The sequence below is a fragment of the Lolium perenne genome, chromosome 6 (assembly GCF_019359855.2).
Source record: "Lolium perenne isolate Kyuss_39 chromosome 6, Kyuss_2.0, whole genome shotgun sequence".
Taxonomy (NCBI): Eukaryota; Viridiplantae; Streptophyta; class Magnoliopsida; order Poales; family Poaceae; genus Lolium; species Lolium perenne.
Window position 1 is genome coordinate 2,155,146 of NC_067249.2, and position 26,215 is coordinate 2,181,360.

Genomic DNA, 26,215 nt, shown 5'->3' on the forward strand with positions numbered 1-26,215 from the left:
CTCTGGGCCCTCTCGGTGGAATGTCGTCTAATGTCTTGCAAGCATATGAATGAGTTCATAAGAGACCACATACCATGGTACGAGTAAAGAGTACTTGTCAAGAGACGAGGTTGAACAAGGTATAGAGTGATACCAAAGATCAAACCTCGGACAAGTAAAATATTGCGTGACAAAGGGAATTGGTATTGTATGTGAATGGTTCATTCGATCACTAAAGTCATCGTTGAATATGTGGGAGCCATTATGGATCTCCAGATCCCGCTATTGGTTATTGGTCGGAGTAAGTACTCAACCATGTCCGCATAGTTCACGAACCGTAGGGTGACACACTTAAAGTTGGATGTTGAAATGGTAGAACTTGAATATGGAATGGAGTTCGAATATTTGTTCGGAGTCCCGGATGAGATCCCGGACATCACGAGGAGTTCCGGAATGGTCCGGAGAATAAGATTCATATATAGGAAGTCATATTCCAAATTTGGAAATGATCCGGTGCATTTATGGCAGGTTCTAGAAGGTTCTAGAAAAGTCCGGAAGAAATCACCATGGAAAGTAGAGTCCCGGAGGGACTCCACCTTGCATGGCCAGCCAACCCTAAAGGGGAGGAGTCCAAGGTGGACTCCCCTAGGGTGGCCGGCCAACCCCCCTCATGGAAGGGGGGAATCCCACCCCAAGTGGGATTCCCACCTTGGGTAGGTTTCCCTACATATGGGAGGTTTCATTGTTGGGGTCTTTTTAGAAGACTTGGATACCAACACTTGGGGATTTCCACCTATATAATGAGGAGGAGAGGGAGGGGGCTGCACACACTTGGCCGCACTACCTAGGGCTGCCCTTGGCCGGCGCCCTAGCCTCCCCCTCTCTCCCCAAGCCCTAGCGATCTCTCTCCTCCACCACATCCCGCACGCTTAAGCGAAGCTCCGCCGGATTTCTCCACCACCACCGACACCACGCCGTCGTGCTGTCGGATTCAAGAGGAGCTACTACTTCCGCTGCCCGCTGGAACGGGGAGGTGGACGTCGTCTTCATCAACAACCGAACGTGTGACCGAGTACGGAGGTGCTGCCCGTTCGTTGCGCTGGAAGCGATCGTGATCAAGATCTTCTACGCGCTTTTGCAAGCGGCAAGTGAACGTCTACCGCAGCAACAAGAGCCTCATCTTGTAGGCTTTGGAATCTCTTCAAGGGTGAGACTCGATACCCCCTCGTTGCTACCGTCTTCTAGATTGCATCTTGGCTTGGATTGCGTGTTCGCGGTAGGAAATTTTTTGTTTTCTATGCAACGTTATCATACAGAACATGCATAGCAACTCACATGATATTCAACAAAGGGTAGTTGATGGCGTCCCCAGGAACATGGTTATCGCACAACAAGCAACTTAATAAGAAATAAGATACATAAGTACATATTCAATACCACAATAGTTTTTAGGCTATTTGTCCCATGAGTTATATATTGCAAAGACAAAGAATGGAAATTTAAAGGTAGCACTCAAGCAATTTACTTTAGAATGGCGGAGAAATACCATGTAGTAGGTAGGTATGGTGGACACAAATGGCATAGTGTTTGGCTCAAGGATTTGGATGCACGAGAAGTATTCCCTCTCAATACAAGCCTTAGGCTAGCAAGGCTATTTGAAACAAACACAAGTATGAACCGGTACAGCAAAACTCACATAAAAGACATATTGCAAGCATTATAAGACTCTGCACCATCTTCCTTGTTGTTCGACCCTTACTAGAAAATATCTAGACCTTAGAGAGACCAATCATGCAAACCAAATTTTAGCAAGCTCTATGTATTTCTTCACTAATAGGTGCAAAGTATATGATGCAAGATCTTAATCATGAGCACAACAATGGCCAAGTATCACATTGTTCAGGACATTATACCAATTACCACATGTAGCATTTTCTGTTTCCAACCATATAACAATTAACGAAGCAGTTTCAACCTTCACCATGAACATTAAAAGCTAAGAACACATGTGTTCATATGAACCAGCGGAGCGTGTCTCTCTCCCACACAAGCATGAATTTATTCAAATAAAATAAAAATGAAAACAAACAGACGCTCCAAGTAAAGTACATAAGATGTGATGGAATAAAAATGTAGTTTCACTAGAGGAACCTGATAATGTTGTCGATGAAGAAGGGGATTCCTTGGGCATCCCCAAGCTTAGATGCTTGAGTCTTCTTGAAATATGCAGGGATGAACCACCGGGGCATCCCCACGCTTAGAGCTTTCACTCTTCTTGATCATATTGTATCATCCTCCTCGATCTCTTGATCCTTGAAAACTTCCTCCACACCAAACTCAAAACAACTCATTAGAGGGTTAGTGCATAATCAAAATTCACATGTTCAGAGGTGAAATAATAATTCTTAACACTTCTGGACATTGCACAAAGCTACTGAAAGTTAATTGAATAAAGAAATCCATCAAGCATAGCAAAACAGGCAATGTGAAATAAAAGACAGAATCTGTCAAAACAGAACAGTCCGTAAAGACGAATTTTTAAGAGGCACCAGACTTGCTCAGATGAAAATGCTCAAATTGAATGAACGTTGCGTACATATCTGAGGATCACTCACGTAAATTGGCAGAATTTTCTGAGTTACCTACAGAGAATTCAACCCAGATTCGTGACAGCAAGAAATCTGTTTCTGCGCAGTAATCCAAATCTAGTATGAACCTTACTATCAAAGACTTTACTTGGCACAACAATGCAACAAAATTAAGATAAGTAGAGGTTGGTACAGTAGTAACAACTTCCAAGACACAAATATAAAACAAAAGTACTGTAGCACAATAACACATGGGTTATCTCCCAAGAAGTGCTTTCTTTATAGCCATTAAGATGGGCTCAGTAATTTTAATGATGCACTCCCAAGAAATAAGAGTTGAAGCAAAAGAGAGCATCAAGAAGCAAATTCAAAACACATTTAAGTCTAACCCACTTCCTATGCAAAGGAATCTTGTACACAAATGAATTCATGAAGAACAAAGTGACAAGCATAGGAAGATAAAACACGAGTAACTTCAAGATTCTCAACATAAAGAGGGGAAACTTAATATTATTAAGATGCATATAACCATGTTTCCCTCTCTCATAATAACTTTCAGTAGCCTCATTTATGAAATCCACAATACACCCATCACTTAAAATATTCTTATCATGGTTCATATGCATAGAAGTATCATTAATTTTGGCACAAGAAGAGTTCTTCTCATTAATAGTAATTGCAGCAAGATTATTATCAAGAATTTGAACATGGTAAACAAGTTGCATATTAAGGGAATTGTTCTTGGAAATCCAATCATAACTATGACAAGTTTCATAAGGATAGTTATAACCTATATCATAGCATTCTTTATAATAATCATCAAAGGTCGGAGGCATAGTGTCATCATAAGAAATAGAGTAGTTATCTTTCACAGTAGGTTCATCCGTGACCATACCATCATTGTTACTAGAAGGAGATGTATCAAACATATAATGATCAGTAGCAAAAGGATTTTCAAACACCTCATCCCCAATCTTAGAGCTTTCTATATCATTATGGGAGGAAGCATGGATAGTACTGATACTATGGCAATTATTATCATCATCATTTTCAGAATTAGTTTCCCAGAGATTTTTAATATCAAAAGTAGTGTGCTCTTCTAAATCATGATCACTAATGTATGTAAAGGGCATAGGAAGATCATTGTGTTCAGATTCATTATCATAATAGTCATTAGGAGCAACATACTTACGGTTACCTATCGTTATCTCATTCACGCGGGGATATGCCGTTACCTCTTTCTCTTTATTCTCCTTCTTCTTCTTCTTCTTCTTCTTCTTCGTTCCCTTCTTCTTTTTCTTTTTCTCTTCCTTCTCCTCGTTCCCTTCTTTAGGAGGAAGAGGCTTGAAGGGAGGCTTGTCCACATAACCTGATTTACTTTCAGAAACAATAGAAGAAACTTGGGAGGATTTCTCCTTTTCATTAACAAGTTCAAAACACACAGCGGTCCTATCATATTTTGGCAAGGTGTCATCTTCTAAAATATTTTGTATGTAAGTATTTGTATGGCTATTATCAATGCAATTAAAAAAACACCCATGCAGGACATCATCAATATCAAGATCACTCATATGTAACAAAGGGATTTTTCTTGATAGCTCTTCACACCACAAAAATAAAGTAAGTTCATCATGCTGATTAGGAGTAATTTCATCATCACAATACAAATTTGCAGCACTCATGGGGTTCAAATTATCATTGGAGGAGCATTGAAAATTAAAATAACCACTCTATGGCAAACTTCACAAATAAAAGGATAGAGGGCACAAACTTTTTTACCAAGATCATCTAGAGCCCTAGAACACTTTCTAGTTTTTTCATTAATATGATGGATACAATATTCATCTTCGATTTGATTAATTCCACAAGGTCTATGCATTCCACAAAAATTAACATGCTTATAGGAAATAGCATTCTTAGGAGTTTGAGCATGTTTATTCTAATCATTAACAACAATTTCATCCTTCATGTAAGCCTCTTTAAAAGGTTCATGATACTTATCAAAATTCTTTTTAGGCAATTCAAAATGAGAGGCAAAATCTTTATAAAGATTTGCAGCAACTTGAGAGTAAAGACCATAGGTAGCACTCATATTCGAAATTTACCAGTATCCATAAAAGTTTCAATGCATTCATAATCATAATTTATAACTGACTCTTTACCTTTGTTGTTCTCCCATCCTTCAGCGTTCTCCTCAATCCGGTCAAGAAGATCCCACCTAGCTTCAACCTCCTTGCTTGTGAAAGATCCCTCCGAACAGGCATCTAGATAGTCCTTGTGATGTCCTGAAAGTCTTGCATAAAAATTATTAATAATAACATTATGGGGGAGCTCATGAATGGGACATTTGAGCATTAGTGACTTCAATCTCCCCCATGCTTGAGAAATACTCTCTCCATCACGAGGATAAAAGTTATAAATGTAATTCCTATCAATATGCACTTCATGAGGAGGATAAAATTTAGAATAAAAGAGAGATACAATTTCCTCCCAACCAAGAGAATGCCTATTCTTCAGCAATTTATACCAATGCGCCGCTTTACTGCATAAATAAATAGAGAATAGTTTCTTCCTCACTTCATCCATAGAGATACCTGCACACTTGAATAACCCGCATAATTCATGCAAAAACAGTAAATGATCTCCAGGATGGACAGTTCCATCCCCTTCATAGCGGTTATCCATAACACGTTCAATAATTTTCATGGGTATCTCGAAAGCAGTACTTTAGGTGGATTTAAAATATCACAAGCACCATTAGAGTTATCGCATATGGGGGATAAAGCATTATCAGAGCAAATTTTCTCCCCTAAAGATGGGAAGCTAAAAAGATCATAAAAACTAGCTTCCCCAAGCTTAGACTTCTCCATAGCATTAGCAGTGATTGCGTTCATACTAATAACATTGCTACTAGCATGCAAATAAGGCTCCATAGGTTTTTTAATTTTCGCATCACACAATTCATGTCTTAACTTAGGAAATAAATTAAAAAGCTCATAGTTGTTTTCCATTATGCCTTACTAGTGTAAAACAAGAAACAAAAAGATGCAATTGCAGGATCTAAAGGAAATAGCTCCGAGCACTTACAACGGCGCCGGAAAATAGCATAGTAGCCGAGATCCGGAGTGTGAGTACCTTTTACCATTCCTCCCCGGCAACGGCGCCAGAAAATAGCTTGATGTCTACGCACACTCCTTTTCCTGTAGACAGTGTTGGGCCTCCAAGAGCAGAGGTTTGTAGAACAGCAGCAAGTTTTCCCTTAAGTGGATCACCCAAGGTTTATCGAACTCAGGGAGGAAGAGGTCAAAGATATCCCTCTAAAGCAACCCTGCAATCACGATACAAGAAGTCTCTTGTGTCCCCAACACACCTAATACACTTGTCAGATGTATAGGTGCACTAGTTCGGCGAAGAGATAGTGAAATACAAGTGGTAAGAATGAATATGAGTGGTAATAGCAATCTGAATAAAATATGGCAGCGAGTAAACATGCAACAAAACAGTAAACAAACGGAGATTCAATGCCTGGAAACAAGGCCTACGGATCCTACTTTCACTAGTGGACACTCTCAATATTGATCACATAATAAAACCACTCTACACTCTCTTGTTGGATGATGAACACCACAAATTGTGTAGGGCTACAAGAGCACCTCAATGCCGGAGTTAACAAGCTCCACAACATTTGATATTCATATTTAAGTAACCTTAGAGTGCACGATAGATCAACACAATTATACCGAGTACTAACATAACATGCACACCGTCACCGACAGACTATGAAAGGGGGAATAAATTGCATCAATACCATCATAGTAATAGTTAACTTCATAATCTACAAGAGATCACAATCATAGCATATACCAAGTACTTCATGATGCACACACTGTCCCAATTACATCATGGAGGAGGAATAGACTACATTAATAACATCACTAGAGTAGCACATAGATGATATTCAACTAGATCACAAAGAGAGAGAGATGAACCACATAGCTACAGCGGAGCCCTCAGCCCCGGGGGTGAATTACTCCCTCCTCATCATGGAGGCAACGATGGCGGTGAAGATGGCGGTGGAGATGACTCCGGGGGCAATTCCCCGTCCCGGCAGGGTGCCGGAACAGAGACTTCTGTCCCCCGAATTGGAGTTTCGCGATTGCGGCGGCTCTAGAAGGTTTTCTCGGGTTTGGTCAATCGGTCTCGATGTTTTAGGTCAGGAGGCTTTAAATAGGCGAAGAGGCGGAGTCAGAGGGGCCACGGGGCCTCCTCACACTAGGGGGGCGCGCCCCCCCTGGGCCGCGCCGCCCACACGTGTGGGGCCCCCAGGGCTCCCCTCTGGTCCCCCTTTGACTTTCTGGAAGCTTCGTGGAATTATAAGATCGTGGGATTTAATTTCGTCCGATTCCGAGAATATTTCCTTTGAAGGATTTCTGAAACCAAAAACAGCAGAAAACAGCAACTGGCACTTCGGCATCTCGTCAATAGGTTAGTTCCGGAAAACGCATCAAAACGATATAAAGTGTGAACAAAACATGTAGGTATTGTCATAAAACAAGCATGGAACATCAGAAATTATAGATACGTTGGAGACGTATCAAGTCGAAGTAGTGAAATATAAGCAGCAGTGTAACAAAGACAGCAGTAGTGATTATAGTAAACAGCAGGATTAAAATACTGTAGGCACAGGGATGGATGAACGGGCGCTGCATGGATGAGAGAACTCATGTACCAATCAAGGTAGGGCATTTGCAGATAGTAATAAAACAGTATCCAAGTACTAAGCAACCATAGGCATGTGTTCTGTATATAGTCGTACGTGCTCGCAATGAGAAACTTGCACAACATCTTTTGTCCTACCAGCCGGTGGCAGACGGGCCTCTAGGGAATCTACTGGTAATTAAGGTACTCCTTTTAATAGAGCACTGAAGCAAAGCATTAACACTCCGTGAACACATGTGATCCTCATATCACCGCCTTCCCCTCCGGTTGTCCCAATTTCTGTCACTTTGGGGCCTCGGGTTCCGGATAGTAATATGTGTATACAACTGATACGTCTCCAACGTATCTATAATTTCTGATGTTCCATGCTTGTTTTATGCCAATACCTACATGTTTTGCTCGCACTTTGTAATGTTTTTATGCGTTTTCCGGAACTAACCTATTGACGAGATGCCGAAGAGCCAGTTGTTGTTTTCTGCTGTTTTTGGTTTCAGAAATCCAACAAAGGAAATATTCTCGGAATCGGACGAAATCAACACCCAATATCTTATTTTTCCCGAAAGCTTCCAGAGCACCGAAGAGGGGCCGGAGGGGAGCCAGGCGGCCCCACCCCATAGGGCGGCGCGGCCGAGGGGGGGGGTGCGCCCCCCTAGTGTGTGGGACCCCCGTGGCCCCTCCGACTCCGCCTCTTCGTCTATAAGATGCCTCGTGACCTAAATCTTCGACACGGATTGACGAAACTCCAGAAAACCTTCCAGAGCCGCCGCCATCGCGAAACTCCAATTCGGAGGAAAGAAGTCTCTGTTCCGGCACGCTGCCGGGACGGGGAATTGCCCCCGGAGCCATCTCCATCGACTCCCCCGCCATCTTCATCGCCATCGCTGTCTCCCATGATGAGGAGGGAGTAGTTCTCCCCCGGAGCTGAGGGCTCTACCGTAGCTTTGTGGTTCATCTCTCTCTTTGTGATCTAGTTGAATATCATCTATGTGCTACTCTACTGATGTTATTAAAGTAGTCTATTCCTCGTCCATGATGTAATGTTGACATTGTGTGCATCATGTAGTACTTGGTATAAGCTATGATTGTGATCTCTTGTAGATTATGAAGTTAACTATTACTATGATAGTATTGATGTGATCTATTCCCCCTTTCATAGCCTGTCGGTGACGGTGTGCATGCTATGTTAGTACTCGGTATAATTGCGTTGGTCTATCATGCACTCTAAGGTTACTTAAATATGAACATCGAATGTTGTGGAGCTTGTTAACTCCGGCATTGAGGTGCTCTTGTAGCCCTACACAATGAATGGTGTTTGTCATCCAACAAGAGAGTGTAGAGTAGTTTCAGTTATGTGATCAATGTTGAGTGTGTCCACTAGTGAAAGTAGGATCCCTAGGCCTTGTTTCCAAGCATCGAATCTCCGTTTATTTACTGTTCTGTTGCATGTTTACTCGCTGCCATATTTATTTCAGATTGCTATTACTACTCATATCCATCCATACCACTTGTATTTCACTATCTCTTCGCCGAACTAGTGCACCTATACATCTGACAAGTGTATTAGGTGTGTTGGGGACACAAGAGACTTCTTGTATCGTGATTGCAGGGTTGCTTGAGAGGGATATCTTTGACCTCTTCCTCCCTGAGTTCGATAAACCTTGGGTGATCCACTTAAGGGAAAACTTGCTGCTGTTCTACAAACCTCTGCTCTTGGAGGCCCAACGTAACACTGTCTACAACAATAGAAGCGTGCGTAGACATCAAGCTATTTTCTGGCGCCGTTGCCGGGGAACGAAAAGCTACACCACAGAGATTCTACCTCCCACATCAACCATGCGCCAGTTGTGGACAGAAAGCTATTTTTTGGCGCCATTGCCGGGGAGGTAAGGTAAAAGGTATTCACATCCTCCGACTACTAAGCTATTTCCTAGCACTGTTGCCGGTGTGTGAGTGCTCGAAGCTATTTCCTTTAGATCCTGCAATTGCATCTTTTTGTTTCTTGTTTTTATTTTTCACTAGTTAGGCGTAATGAAAAACAACAGTGAGCTTTTTAATCTATTTCCTGAGTTAAGACATGGATTGTTTGATGCGAAAATTAAAAAACCTATGGAACCTTATTTGCATGCTAGTAGCAATGATATTAGTATGAACGCTTTGAACACCATTGTTGCTAATGCTATGGAAAATTCTAAGCTTGGGGAAGTTGGTTTTGATGAGCATGATATTTTTAGTCCCCCAAGCATGGAGGAGAAAATTTTCTTTGATGATACTTTGCCTCCTATTTATGATGATTATAATGATAGTGGTATTTTGGTGCCGCCTACTATGGAGGATAAATTTTATTATGATTATACTATGCCTCCTACACTTGATGAGAATAATAATGATAGCTACTTTGTTGAATTTGCTCCCACTACAATTAATAAGATTGATTATGCTTATGTTGGGAGTAGTAATTATTTTATGCATGAGACTCATGATAAGAATGTTTTAAGTGATGGTTATATTGTTGAGTTTGTTCATGATGCTACTGGACATTATTATCAGAGAGGAAAATATGGTTGTAGAAATTTTCATGTTACTAAAACACCTCTCTTTTTGCTGAAAATCTTGAAGTTGCGCTTGACTAGTCTTTCTATGCTTGTTGCATTATGCTTCATGAATTTGTTTTTTTACAAGATTCCTTTTCATAGGAAGTGGGTTAGGCTTAAATTGTTTTGAATTTGCTTTTTGATGCTCTCTTTTGTTTCAACTCTTATTTCTTGCGAGTGCATCATTAAAATTGCTGAGCCCATCTTAATGGCTATAAAGAAAGCACTTCTTGGGAGATAACCCATGGTTTTATTTTTGCTACTGTTTTGTTGTGTCTTGGAAGTTGTTACTACTGTAGCAACCTCTCCTTATCTTTATTTTATTGCATTGTTGTGCCAAGTAAAGTCTTTGATAGTAAGGTTGATACTAGATTTGGATTACTGCGCAGAAACAGATTTCTGTCTGTCATGAATTTGGGCAGGGTTCTCTATAGGTAACTCAGAAAAATCTTCCAATTTACGTGAGTGATCCTCAGATATGTACGCAACTTTCATTCAATTTGAACTTTTTCATCTGAGCAAGTTAAGTGCCTCTAAAAAATTCGTTTTTACGAACTGTTCTGTTTTGACAGATTCTGCCTTTTATTTCGCATTGCCTGTTTTGCTATGTTGGATGGATTTCTTTGTTCCATTAACTTTCAGAAGCTTTGTGAAATGTCCAGAAGTGTTAAGAATGATTGTGTCACCTCTGAACATGGGAATTTTTGATTAATGCACTAACCCTCTAATGAGTTTGTTTTAAGTTTGGTGTGGAGGAAGTTTTCAAGGGTCAAGAGAGGAGGATGATATATGATTAAGAAGAGTGAAAAGTCTAAGCTTGGGGATGCCCCCGTGGTTCATCCCTGCATATTTCAAGAAGACCCAAGCGTCTAAGCTTGGGGATGCCCAAGGCATCCCCTTCTTCATCAACAAATTATCAGGTTTCTTCTATTGAAACTAAATTTTTATTCGGTCACATCTTATGTACTTTACTTGGAGCGTCTGTGTGCTTTTATTTTCGTTTTTTTATTTTCATTCTCTGAATAAATTCATGCTTGTGTGGGAGAGAGACACGTTCCGCTTGTTCATATGAACACTGGTGTTCTTAGCTTTACTTTTAATGTTCATGGCGAAGGTTGAAAACTGCTTCGTTAATTGTTATATGGTTGGAAACAGAAAATGCTACATGTGGTAATTGGTATAATGTCTTGAATAATTTGATACTTGGCAATTGTTGTGCTCATGTTTAAGCTCTTGCATCATGTACTTTGCACCTATTAATGAAGAACTACATAGAGCTTGTTGAAATTTGGTTTGCATGATTGGTCTCTCTAAAGTCTAGATATTTTCTGGTATGGGTTTGAACAACAAGGAAGACAGTGTAGAGTCTTATAATGCTTGCAATATGTTCTTATGTAAGTTTTGCTGTACCGGTTCATACTTGTGTTTGCTTCAAAATAACATTGCTAGCCTAAGCCTTGTACTGAGAGGGAATACTTCTCGTGCATCCAAATCCTTGAGCCAAAACTATGCCATTTGTGTCCACCATACCTACCTACTACATGGTATTTTCTGCCATTCCAAGTAAATACTTCGTGTGCTACCTTTAAACAATTCAAACTTTACTATCTCTTATTTGTGTCAATGTTTTATAGCTCATGAGGAAGTATGTGGTGTTTTATCTTTCAATCTTGTTGGGCAACTTTCACCAATGGACTAGTGGCTTCATCCGCTTATCCAATAATTTTGAAAAGAGCTAGCAATGGGGTTCCCAGCCCCAATTAATTAACTTTCATGATTTTACAAATAGACACTCCTCCATGGTATGTGATTGTTGGACGGCACCCGAGGATTCGGTTAGCCATGGCTTGAGAAAGCAAAGGTGGGGAGGAGTGTCATCTAAATAAAACTAAAATCAAAGACACTCCTTCATGGTATGAGATTGTTGGAAGGCACCCGAGGATTCGGTTAGCCATGGTTTGTGAAAGCAAAGGTTGGAAGGAGTGTCACCAAAAAATAAAAAAATTCATGGGAGCCGCTCTTTGAAAGTCTGTCTGGCAAGGGGTTAGAGTGCCCACTACCATTCGTTGACAACAACAAACACCTCTCAAAACTTTACTTTTTATGCTCTCTTTATGATTTCAAAACATGAAAAGCTCTAGCACATGATTTATCCCTGCTTCCCTCTGCGAAGGGCCATTCTTTTACTTTAATGTTGAGTCAGTTTACCTACTTCCTTCCATCTTAGAAGCAAACACTTGTGTCAACTGCGCATTGATTCTTACGTGCTTACTTATTGCACTTATTATTTTTACTTTATGTTGACAATTATCCATGAGATATGCATGTTGAAAGTTGAAAGCAACCGCTGAAACTTAATATTCCTTTGTGTTGCTCCAATGCCTTTACTTTGAATTTATTGCTTTATGAGTTAACTCTTATGCAAGACTTGTTGATGCTTGTCTTGAAAGTACTATTCATGAAAAGTCTTTGCTATATGATTCAGTTGTTTAATCATTGTCTTTACCATTGCTTTGAATCACTGCATTCATCTCATATGCTTTACAATAGTATGATCAAGATTATGTAAGTAGCATGTCACTTCAGAAATTATCTTTGTTATCGTTTACCTACTCGAGGACGAGTAGAAACTAAGCTTGGGGCTGCTGATACGTCTCCAATGTATCTATAATTTCTGATGTTCCATGCTTGTTTTATGCCAATACCTACATGTTTTGCTCGCACTTTGTAATGTTTTTATGCGTTTTCCGGAACTAACCTATTGATGAGATGCCAAAGAGCCAGTTGTTGTTTTCTGCTGTTTTTGGTTTCAGAAATCCTACAAAGGAAATATTCTCGGAATCGGACGAAATCAACGCCCAATATCTTATTTTTCCCGGAAGCTTCCAAAGCACCGAAGAGGGGCCAGAGGGGAGCCAGGGGGCCCCACCCCACAGGGCGGCGCGGCCAAGGGGGGCGCGCCCCCCTAGTGTGTGGGACCCCCGTGGCCCCTCCGACTCTGCCTCTTCGCCTATAAGATGCCTCGTGACCTAAATCTTCGACACGGATTGACGAAACTCCAGAAAACCTTCCAGAGCCGCCGCCATCGCGAAACTCCAATTCGGGGGACAGAAGTCTCTGTTCCGGCACCCTGCCGGGACGGCGAATTGCCCCCGGAGCCATCTCCATCGACTCCATCGCCATCTTCATCGCCATCGCTGTCTCCCATGATGAGGAGGGAGTAGTTCTCCCCCGGAGCTGAGGGCTCTACCGTAGCTATGTGGTTCATCTCTCTCTTTGTGATCTAGTTGAATATCATCTATGTGCTACTCTAGTGATGTTATTAAAGTAGTCTATTCCTCCTCCATGATGTAATGTTGACAGTGTGTGCATCATGTAGTACTTGGTATAAGCTATGATTGTGATCTCTTGTAGATTATGAAGTTAACTATTACTATGATAGTATTGATGTGATCTATTCCCCCTTTCATAGCCTGTCAGTGACGGTGTGCATGCTATGTTATTACTCGGTATAATTGCATTGGTCTATCATGCACTCTAAGGTTACTGAAATATGAACATCGAATGTTGTGGAGCTTGTTAACTCCGGCATTGAGGTGCTCTTGTAGCCCTACACAATGAAAGGTGTTTGTCATCCAACGAGAGTGTAGAGTAGTTTCAGTTATGTGATCAATGTTGAGTGTGTCCACTAGTGAAAGTAGGATCCCTAGGCCTTGTTTCCAAGCATCGAATCTCCGTTTATTTACTGTTCTGTTGCATGTTTACTCGCTGCCATATTTATTTCAGATTGCTATTACTACTCATATCCATCCATACCACTTGTATTTCACTATCTCTTCGCCGAACTAGTGCACCTATACATCTGACAAGTGTATTAGGTGTGTTGGGGACACAAGAGACTTCTTGTATCGTGATTGCAGGGTTGCTTGAGAGGGATATCTTTGACCTCTTCCTCCCTGAGTTCGATAAACCTTGGGTGATCCACTTAAGGGAAAACTTGCTGCTGTTCTACAAACCTCTGCTCTTGGAGGCCCAACACTGTCTACAAGAATAGAAGCGTGCGTAGACATCAAGCTATTTTCTGGCGTCGTTGCCGGGGAACGAAAAGCTACACCACAGAGATTCTACCTCCCACGTCAACCACACGCCAGTTGTGGACAGCAACAACTTGCAGGTAAGATCATAAAGCAATGAATATCATCATGAATTGATAACATGTTCAGATCTGAAATCATGGCACTCGGGCCCTAGTGACAAGCATTAAGCATAACAAGTTGCAACAATATCATAAAAGTACCAACTACGGATACTAGGCACTATGCCCTAACAATCTTATGCTATTACATGACCAATCTCATCCAATCCCTACCATCCCCTTCAGCCTACAGCGGGGAAATTACTCACACATGGATGGAGGAAACATGGATGGTCGATGGAGAGGCATCGGTGGTGATGATGGCGATGATCTCCTCCAATTCACCGTCCCGGCGGAGTGCCAGAACAGAGTTTCTAGTCCGAGACGGAGTTTCGCGATGGCGGCGGAGTTCTAGATGTCTTCTTGCAATTTCGTCGACCCCCTCGCGTTTTTAGGTCAGAGGGCTTAAGTAGTCGAAAGGGGAGCGTCGGAGGCTGGCCGAGGCGCCGCCACCATAGGCCGGCGCGGCCCAGGGGCCCACCGCGCCGCCTGGTGGGGTGGGCGCCTCGTGGCCCCCCTCCGTCTCGTCTTCTGGCTCTGTCAATCTTCTATGAAAATAGGCCCATTGCGATTATTTCCGGGGATTTTCCTGAAAGTTGAGTTTCTGGGCAAAAATAGGACACCAGGGCAATTCTGCTGAAAACAGCGTTAGTCCGTGTTAGTTGTATCCAAAATACACAAATTAGAGGCAAAACAATAGCAAAAGTGTTCGGGAAAGTAGATACGTTTTGGACGTATCAACTCCCCCCAAGCTTAGCTTATTGCTTGTCCTCAAGCAATTCAGTTAACAACTGAGTGCGATAAAAGAACTTTCACAAACACATTTGTTCATATGATGTAAATATTCTCATGATATGGACAAGTACTTAGGAAATTCATAATAAGATACATGCAAATAAAGTCATCTAATAGCTATGTCAATCATGGAAAAGGTACCAACAAATTAATAATAAGCATCATGAATCATGTCTATCAGCAAGATTGCAATATTCATAAAAGGATATGATAAAGTGGTATCTCGCTTCCCCGTATTTGTACATCAAAACATAAATACCCGGGCACCTTTGAAGTTCATGGAAAGACTGGAAGTAGAGATTATCAAAGATAAAAGCATCAAAGTTATACCACAGTTAATCATATTCTGGGACAAGCATATTATACTAAGAATGATAGTTGTGCTCTCGAGAAGGTGCTCAAAGAGAGGATGGTGACTCAACATAAAAGTAAAAGATTGGCCCCTTCGCAGAGGGAAGCAGGGATCAACATGTGCTAGAGCTTTTCATTTTTAAAACAGGAGTAAAATTATTTTGAGAGTAGTTTGTTGTTGTCAACGAATGGTAGTGGGCACTCCAACTACCTCGTCAACCAGACTTTCAAGAGCGGCTCCCATGAAGGACGCTATCTCTACCAGCAAGGTAAATCATCCCTCTTCTCTTTTGTTTACACACGTACTTTAGTTTCATTATGGATGACACTCCCCCAACCTTTGCTTACACAAGTCACGGCTAACCGAATCCTCGGGTGCCTTCCAACATTCACATACCACGGAGGAGTGTTTATTTGCAAATTAAGTTGCTTACTGATAAATCAGGGCAAAACATGTGAAGAGAATTATTGATGAAAGTTAATTAATTGGGGTTGGGAACCCCGTTGCCAGCTCTTTTTGCAAAATTATTGGATAAGCGGATGTGCCACTAGTCTATTGATGAAAGTCTGTCAGGAGTAAATGACAAGGTTGAAAGATAAACACCACATACTTCCTCATGAGCTATAAAACATCGACACAAATTGAGAAGTATTTTGAAGGTTTAAAGGTAGCACATGAGAATTTACTTGAAATGGTTTGAAATGCCATGCATAGGTATTTATGGTGGACACTTTGGAATAACTTGGTTTTCAGGGGTTTGGAAGCACGAGCAGCATTCCCGCTAAGTACAAGTGAAAGCTATCAATAGACTGGGGAGCGACAATGAAGAGCGCAGTAACTATCATAATCATGCTTGCGACAAAATAAATTAACGGACGCATAAAAGTGATATAAGAATTCTGAGGCAAAGTAAATCATCGAGGCTTAATTGACTTTTGTTCAGTCATATGCATGTGTGAGCATGTGCCAAGTCGATTCAAGTGAATTATTCAGAGGAGGATACCACAATGTCATACCTATTTATGAATAAAACAATGCAAGCAAATATTTATGACATGCTACTCATATTAATAGATTGGAGCTAAACATGAGAGATCATAAACTACTAGACTTTCTCAAATGACATATACCTCACATGAACCAACTAAGCATGCTCACATGGATGAGTATATGTACAAAAATGAAAACAAATAGAGTTCATACCAGCCTCTCACCACAGTCGAGTTGTCGTAGATCGTCATTATTGCCTTTCACTTGTGTAGCTTGAATAATATGAAATGAAAACCAAGCTCCAGCCACCGAAGACCGCTGAACTCCACAATAAACTTTACAAAACAAAAGAAGAACAACAAATATTTTTGGTGTTTTCGAATTGGAAACAAGAACAAAAGAAAACAGACAAACAAAGCAAAATCTTTTTGGATTTTCTCATAGCAAACCAACGATAGCAAATAAAGCAAAATAGGAACAAGAAACCAAAATAAAAATGGTAAAGAGAAACAACAGAAATATTTTTGGTCTTTTTGTGTTTTAGGAAAGGAACAAAGCAAAAACAAAAGAATGAAAACTAAAAGAGTCACATAAACACAAAGTAGCAGAAATCCGTCAAACTTGACAGCAGTACAGTAATCATTTTTTACGAAAATCTTACGCTGCTCAAATCGAAAAGTGCACAACTAATGAAAGTTAGATAATAACCTGGGGAACATGCACAAAACTTGGCTTTATAAAATAACGTTCAGGCTGTTTTTAGGAATTTTTTTGGTATCAGTCCAGAATCTGTTTTTAGACAGCACTTCCCCAAATAGCATCTCCCTCTTATTAGAAACCACCTTAAGAAGCGAAACAAGTATGTACAAGTATCCGGAAATTGTAATATTCAATGAATGAGTGATGCCGGCATACCTCCCCCCAAACTTAGGCTTTTGGCCTAAGTGGAGATCAACCCCACGGTGCCCATGAGGTGGCATCTCTGTAGTATGATGAAGAAGGATCATGTTCTTGGTATGTGCTGGAAGATGCACCAGGATATGTGACAGTGTACCTGTCGGAGGGCTCGGCATCCTCGGAGTCATGCTGCTGTTGAAAACCACGTATCCTCAGCTGCTCATCCAACTCCTCCTTGGAGCACGACCACGGTCTCCTGTGAACACTGAACAAATCGGCCTGCGGCAAAGGGATTTCCCTCTCATCCCCGTCAATAAACAACATTTTATAGACAATATTTTCTAAACTAGAATCAGTTGTGGAAAATTGGTGACTCTTCATAGCAACAATATCAAGCCTAATAGGAGTTAATTTCTCATCACTAGAATCAAGAGGAAGATCTAGATATGCAATAATACGTGAGGCAACAATTCCTCCAAAAATAGGCCCCTTATTGGATAAACGACGAGCAATGAGAGCACCAAGATGACAAGGTGTACTTCCAGTAAATGCAGCAACTAGAAAAGCAAGATGATAACTAGAAATGTTGCTAGTGTTCTCCCTACCAAGAATGCTAGTAGCAAGATAGTAATTGAAATATATAATGGCAGGGAGTTGAATGTTCCTTATCTTGCCGCGCTGAATGGTGCGGCTGTCATCATTGCTAACTTCTCGATAGAGCTCCGTCAAAGCTTTGGGACTGTTCTTGATCTTCTTCGCTGTACCTACAGGAGTAATATCCAATGCAGCACAAAAATCCTTCAACTTCATAGTAACAGGCCTGTCATAAATCCTAAATGTAACTGATGGTGAGAAGTGTGCGTTGTTGAACTTAAAGCTTTCAACAAAGATTTTAGCTAGCATGTAGTATTGACTCCTCTCATCTTCCATATAGGTAGATAAGCCCACATTATTGATGAGGAACAAGAAGTCATCAAGCAGCCCTGCATTACGTAAAAAGTCATAGCATGGAAAGGATGAAGCATTAGAAACTCCATTATCCTCTTCAACTTCGAAGCTCGGTGCGATGATGTCCTCATCATAGGATCGTCTAACTCGAGTGGCTGCCCTTGAGGGCCTCCCCATGCTCGTCGTATCCCTTTCGAACACTTCTCCAAAGGTATGGTTATGCATCTTCCTTTTTTGAAATTTTTCAACGAACATTATAAAAGTTGATTTGGAGACATATAAATGAGGGAAACTACTATAGGAACTTGGTAGAGTACTAAACATGCATCAAAACTAGTTTTTACAACTTAGAACAAGCATGCAAGCTCACTTAACATGTCACCTACAGCAGCAACATACTCAAGATATACTCAACCAAACAAAATTCTATTTGGATAATCGGAGGAGTCACATACCGGAGAGCAAATGTGCCAAATTTCAGACAGAAGTCTGGGCTGAGCAAAGAGATCGAGAAATCCTGAGCTCTTGAGCAAAAACGCGAGTGAGAGAAAGTTGGTACGAGTTTTTTCGGGAGAGAGAGTAGAATGGGAGGAAGGGATGACTAAGTGGGGCAAGGAGGGGCCCACACCACAGGGTGGCGCGCCCCCCTCCTTGGCCGTGCCGGCACATGGGGGGAAGCCCTAGGGTGCCCCACTGGTCAGCCCCAGGCACTCCCAGGTTGCTTTTCGAAAAATAAGACCAACGGTATAATTTTTGTAAATTTTTGAAAACTTTGAAAAATGCACATTTCTGGGTGTTAAAATTATTATTACAGGGCAGAAAAAGATTTTCAAACCTCTAAACAACTAAAGCATCTTGCAAATCAAGTAGTACTACAGCAAGTAAAAAAGTGGAGGAAGAAAGAAATGTTGTTTATCTCTTCCATGCATATAAAATGTACTTGTTAACAAGGTTGATCAAGTCTTGCCGCCAAACAAATTTTACATGACATAAGAAGAAATAAACCTCAAATCAATTATGTTACCTTGTATTGTATTGATATGGATCCAATCATAATATTTTGATATCCTTGCTTAGGCTCATATATAGGACAATCAATAACTCCCCCTTTGATAGTTCTCAAACTAGAAATTGTATTAACTCCACATACTTTATCAATCCTCTTGGGAAAATAAACAATATGCTCCTTGTCATCAACATTGAAAGTAACTTTTGCTTTATTGCAATCAATAACAGCCCCTGCAGTGTTAAGAAAAGGTCTTCCAAGAATAATAGACATATTATCATCTTCAGGCATTTCAAACACAACAAAATCAGTTAATATTAAGCAATTATTAGTAACTTGAACAGGAACATCCTCACATATACCAACAGGAATAGCAGTGGATTTATCAGCCATTTGCAAAGATATATCAGTTGGTATCAACTTATCTAAATAAAGTCTCTTGTAAAGAGAAAAAAGCATAACACTAATTACTGCTCCCAAATCACATATATAGAGCAGTTCTAACATAATTATTCTTCATGGAACAAGGGATAGTCGGTATACTTGGGTCTCCCAGCTTCTTTGGAACTTTGCCATTGAAAGAGTAATTAGCAAGCATGGTGGAAATCTCCTCATTAGGAATTTTCCTTTTGTTTGAGACAATATCTTTCATATACTTTGAATAAGGAGGCAAATTAATAGCATCAGTCAAAGAGATTTGCGGGAACAAAGGTTTCATCCAATCACAAAATTTATTATAGTGTTCTTTTTCCTTTGATTTTAGTTTCTTAGCAGGAAAAGGCATTTGCTTTTGAACCCAAGGTTCTCTTTCATTACCATGTTTCTTAGCAATAAAATCTTCTTTAGTATACTTTTTATTTTTAGCATGCTTTTCAGGTTCATCTTCAACCTCTTCTTTATCAGAAGCATCATTCTTATCATTATCTTGATCATGTTCATTCCCACTTTCAGTTTCAGCATCAGAAATAGAAATACTATTAGGATCATTAACAGGCTCAGAGGATTCTACAACATTTTTATGTTTCTTTTTCATTTTCTTAGAAGGAGCACTAATTTATTTAGTTTGTTGAGAATCTTGTTCAATCCTTTTGGGATGCCCCTCAGGATATAGAGGATCCTGAGTAGAAACACCACCTCTAGTTGTTACTTCATAAGCATGCTTTTCTTTAGAACTATTTTTTAACAAGTCATTTTGCACTTTAGTGAGTTGATCAATTTGAGTTTGAACCATATGAAAATGTTTAACAAGCATCTTAACATCATTGGAGGTTCTCTCCACAATATCATGCAAATTACCAATAGCTTGAGAATTTTCTATTAAATGATTCTCTACTCTCATATTAAAATTATCTTGCTTAACAACATAATTATCAAACTCATCTAAGCGTTGAGCAGGAGGTTTTGAGTACGGAATATCTTCTTTACTAAAGCGTTGAAGAGAATGTACCTCAATCATGGATGAAGGGGGAGTTATCTTACGTAAATCTTCTATGGGAGGTAAATTCTTCACAACTTCAGATTTAATACCTTTCTCCTTAAGAGATTTCTTGGCTTCCCTCATACCTTCATCATTTAATTTAATCATACCCCTCTTCTTCAATATTGGTGTTGGGGTTGGTTCAGGTGTAGTCCAATCATCATGATTTTGGCTTATTCTTGCCATTAATTCTTCAGCTTCGTCCGGAGTTCTTTTCCTGAAAACACAACCAGCACAACTATACAAGTATGCCCTAGACTCAATAGTTAGCCCACTATAAAATATATCAAGTAAGTCATGCTTCTCCAAATCATGTCCAGGTCGAGCTCTGATAAGAGAGCAAAACCTTTCCCAAGCTTCAGGCAATTTCTCTCCATCTTCCTGATCAAAACTATAAATTTTCTGCAAAGCAATATGTTGAGCACTAGCAGGAAAATATTTTTGAAAGAAAACATCAAGCAAACTATTATACCAAGTTTTAGCATCATCCTTTAATGAGAAAGGAAAAAATTTAGCGACAAAATAAGTACGCTTCTTGGTATCATCAGAAAACAAGCTACTCAAAGAAGAAAGCTCATTCATGTGTTCTACAACACTTTCTTTTTCAGTACCACAAAAAGGTGTTTTCTCAACAATAGATATATGAGATAAATCAAGAGAAAAATCACAATCCTTATCCTTAATGTTTATAGGAGATGTGACAAATTTAGGATCAGGAGACAGTTTATATCTAACAGTATGTTGTGGAAGAAGCTTTTTAATATTACTTGTACCAGTAGTAGCATTTCATTTATCAATAAAATCATCATCAAGTTCCACATAATCTTCATCAAGATCATCACTAGAGTATTCAACAGACTCAGGTGAATTAACAGGTGTAACAGTATTTTCATTAGGAATTTTAGTATTTTCAATTTGTCTAGACTTAGCAATTGTAGCATCTAGAAAAGATCCTAACGAACCACTATCATCAAGCACAGCAGAAGCATCATTAAAATTATAAGAGGAATTTTCAGATTCAGCAGAAGTACCAGCATGTGAAGCTTGTGGTGGTGAAACAAGTTGACTTATCACAGATGGTGAATCAAGAGCAGCAGAGGTACTCAGAGTTGTACCTTTTCTTATAGTGGACGGTCATATGGCGACTTTAGTATCGCGAGGTTTACCCATGATGGAGAATTTGCAGCGAACAATATCAATCCAAGTGAACTTGCAAATAAAGTTATGCTCCCCGACAACGGCGCCAGAAAATAGTCTTGATGACCCACAAGTATAGGGGATCGCAACAATCTTCGAGGGAAGTAAAACCCAATTTATTGATTCGACACAAGGGGAGCCAAAGAATATTTGTAAGCCTTAACAACGGAGTTGTCAATTCAGCTGCACCTGGAAACAGACTTGCTCGCAAGAGTTTATCAGTAGCAACAGTTTTATAGCAGTAGCAGTAGTGAAATATAAGCAGCAGTGTAACAAAGACAGCAGTAGTGATTATAGTAAACAACAGGATTAAAATACTGTAGGCACATGGATGGATGAACGGGCGCTGCATGTGTAACGGCCCGGGTAGTACCCCTATAGATTTGTTTGTTGTTTTTATTTTGTGCATCATCATGGCATATGCATCATATCATCCATGTTTTATCAAATAAAATTATTTTATAAAACCCTCCCTATTTTTCCTTTAAATAAAAACCCTATTCTCTCCCTCTCATAATTCTTATTTTATAATTAAGTTTTTTCCAACAAATAAAATGTGTTTTGTTTTGGGTTACAAATAAAGTAAATATTTAGAAATCTAGATTTGAATCTCACTCTCAACCCTGGTTCAAAGTCAAACTGAGAAGGGTTTTGAATTCAAAAGGTTTTAAACAAAAACAGAAAAAGGAAAAACAGGAAACCCTATCTAACCCAAACCATCTCAGCCCACCCGGGCCTCTCTCTTCCTCCCCTTTCTTTCCCGCGGCCCACCTTCCCTCTCTTTCTTTGGCCAGCCCGGCCTGCGTACCCCTTCAGCAGCCCACCTTCGTCTTTCCTCTCACGTGACCACGCAGCCGAGCTGGACAACGGCAACGACGGGAGCACGCAGACGTCATGCTCGCCACCATCCTCTCCTTGATCGTGAAGCTTCTTTCCCCTTTTTCTGCATTTTCCTGGACCACAACCACTCCATCGCTCCTCCTTATCTTCTCCTCCCCTTTTTCTTCTTCCTCTCCAAGCCATGAATCGTAGGAAACCCCACAGCACCGCCACTTCCTCGTCGTCGCCTGCTCGTCTCCGGCCACCCCAAGCGGCGCCGCCACCCTCAATCGAACCGCTGCATCCTCCTCTTGCTCCTGACGCAAGGAATCGCCCCAGGAGGCCACAAATCGAGCGCACGTTCGCGGTTCCCCATCTCGGGCAGCCGCAGTTCTTCGTCGATTTCGGCAACCTCCGTCACCGCCTACCCCTTCTGAGCGCAGGTTGAGCATCCGGGCGATGTTGCGCATCCTCTGCACCCCCTCTCGCCTCTCCTCGCTTTCTGGTGCATGTTCTCACCGTTGTTGCCGACCATGCCCCGCAGATGCTCCCCGCCGGCGACCATCCGGTGGTTCCCTTCGACGGCGCCGCCTCCAGACGGTCCGCACCGACGAGGCGCTCTGCACGCGTCAAGCCTCGCCTCCGGGGACACCGCCAAACGCCCACGCCGCGCGACGCCGAGCCGCAGTCACCGCGCCCCTTCAGAACGCGCGCGGCATCCCCTTCCGTCAAGCAGATGGTGTGCAGGCAGTGCAACCTTTGCCACGTCGGCGCCAGCGTGGCACGTGGGCCCTCTCCGTCAGTCTCCCTGGCTAGATCCCGCCCGGTGAGAAAACTATCCAGATCTAGATCTGGGCGCTAGTTTGCGTCCAGGTCCTCGCTCTTGTTTTGAAATCAACCCGCAGCCCCTGATCTTGTCCTTTTCCCACAAAACCCCCTGCAGGTTTTCGTACCCTAGCATCCATCCAGTCAGCGCCATGTCAGTGAACAGGGCCCGCGCGTCAGCCCTACGGCTAGCTCTGCGCTCGGTGAGAAAAGCCCGACCCCTTTTCTATTTTATCTAAAATTTCCAGAAAATGTTATAAACTTGCAAAATTCATATCTTTTAAACGGTAACTCGAAATAACATGTATTTTATATGAAAATTGATCAGAAAAATATAAGGAACATTAATATGCCATCCATTCATCTGTTTGCATCTAGCATCATGTCGAGACGTGGTAGTTATGCATGATCACCTAACATATATGCGGAGTATTTTGGATTTCCAACTAGGTTTTCCCCGCTCCGTTTAATATTGAAGTAGCTCACCCCTGCCATGTTATGCCATGCTAACAACCACTTAATTTTGGTGGTAGCAAATGTAACTCCAACTCTAAATTGTTTGTCCGGGGTTCCGACTCCGCTTAAACTGGATAGTTGCATCGCATCATATCTGCCATGACATGCATGCTTGCATCCTGCTCATGCCGGTTCTTTATCCGTAGTAGTAAGACTTGCAGACGTTGTGTGTTCCAGCATTTTTTTCTTCCCGGATAGGATCGCGAAGTGGTGTGGTGAGATACGACAAGTCCTCCGGATGTTCCTCGGCAAGCTTTAACAGGCAAGCATTTCCCTTATACTCCTGTCCCTGCAGGAGTCGCTCACCTATTTTATTTTGCCTTCTCCCTCATGCTATCCTTAAGTTGCGTTCTTGTCACGTGTCCCTTCCACTTGTTACCTCAAGCAGCCTATATTGACTCCACCAACCACCTACAGCTATTGTTTGGTTATCGGGTCTGCCTTGCAAGTCGTAGTGCATGCTAGTGCTGTTTTATCTTGTTACCGTTGCTGTTATCTTATCGGGATATGTTGGGTTGTTGGGAGGTTATCACATGCTATATCAGTTGTTGGAGATACACATGCTTTACTTAATTGTTAACAAATAAAATTGTAAGCAGAGGCATCTGTGAGCCCCTTTGCGAAAGCATCGGAACTTTGACTTGCTAATGTCCCCTAGGACCCGAGTTCTTGTTATCTGTTCCGAGATTGAGCGCTCTACCCATACGTGGGGGAGTGGGACCCCCATCACCCACTACCTTTCCTCGAGTCTGTTTATTGGGAGCCACAACCTTGGTTTTATTTGCCTATGCCATGCTTTACTTACTGTTGCCTTCGGGTGTTTACTTCCTGTTGCCTTCGGGTGTTTATATTCTGTACTGTACCTTGCGGGATGTTTAGCGAAGCGTGTGGTTCGCACGCCTAGCCGCCGGCGCAAACCTCTGGGTCCGTATCGGAGTATGGCCGGACTTCGTCACGGGTAGCTTAGTTGGGTGGCTCCCATTTAAACTTTCTCTTGCATTGGGAACGGTCTTGATGTGAGACTCCACCTGTAGTAAGTGGGTTCGAGCATGCGTATGGTTACATTTGGGCAACCCCTGCAGGGTGTACATCTTATCGATAAGCCGTGTCCGCGGTTATGGATGACTTGGAATTGTATAGCTTGATCATAGAACAACTTACACCGTTATCTTGTTGCTAATAATCTGATAATAAATTGCATAGTAATATAGCCTTACTACCACCGTTACCCAATAAAACTTGTCCACCGTTGAGTGCCTTTTACATTGCCTCTTCGCAATTGTTGGAGGGGATATGTGTAATCGGCTGGGTTATGTTTGTGTAGTATTTTATCTGTTATCTTATGCGCTCTCTCACCTTCTCTGATTAGACAAATGTTGTAGAGTGTCTCTATATGTTTTTAGTGCTTGCGCTGCCGCTTATCTCCACCATATTTCCTATGACGTTCCTCTTGCGTCCTCTAAGTCCCCTGCGTGCCTCAAGTACAAAGGACGACTGGTTGACGAATGCTTATACGTCTTGAAGTCTTGTTAAGTACGAACCCGTACTTATTGCTGCTTCTACGGGATATAACCGGGCAGGTATGAAGATATGTTCGATGAAGACGACGTTAGCAAGGTTACCCTTCCGGCTTGGCCTGGGCAGGGTTATGGACGCCACTGGTTATCTTTAGGACTCTTAGTCCAAGTTGTATCTTGTCCGTACTCGGACGTATTCGATCTTCTGTATGATTTGGATCTTTGTATTGTATATTTGTATCTTGACTCGTTGGAGTCGTTGTTGTAATATATGTATCTTGTGGGCTCTATTGTAATCCTGTTGTAATGTTACCGCTCGTGTTAATTCCTCTGGCATCACGTGTGTGATTCGTCGCGCACGTCATGTCGGAGGGCGTCTCTGAATCGATATCGTGCGGATTTCGGCGGGATCGCTGGAATCCTCAGGATACTGGTTTGGGGGCGTCACAAGTTGGTATCAGAGCCAGGTTGACGATACCCCACTAGTCCAGCCTGTAGGATAGCCTTGCCAACGATCGTTGAGTTTAGAGTGTCAAAACTATTTTCTGAAAACTCGTTGGATAGATCTGATTAGCTCTGATTTTTTTCTCCTTACCTATATTCTTTCTCCTCTTACCTTTGCGAGTTTTGATTCTTCTCTTATCTTCTTCTCCGAGTCTTAGGTTCCGGCGTGGGTTGGACGATCTATGCCTTCACCTATTAGGACCGATCTCTAAAGATTTCCGACAGAAGGACATTACCGACGGCTATCCTTTGTCTTATCCGTTGACGTCATCTTTGTTCCGTGATCCTTCTTCAATTCTT

The 26,215-nt window shown here is 41.4% G+C and overlaps 1 long non-coding RNA gene across 1 annotated transcript; it reads left to right on the forward strand.

Annotated features, from left to right (window-relative positions):
* The first annotated feature begins 24,066 nt into the window (after positions 1–24,066).
* Positions 24,067–25,699, forward strand: LOC139832826 (uncharacterized). The gene is made up of 2 exons (XR_011747386.1): positions 24,067–24,156; positions 25,475–25,699. It is a non-coding gene; the product is annotated as an uncharacterized lncRNA (long non-coding RNA).
* Positions 25,700–26,215: the final 516 nt, after the last annotated feature.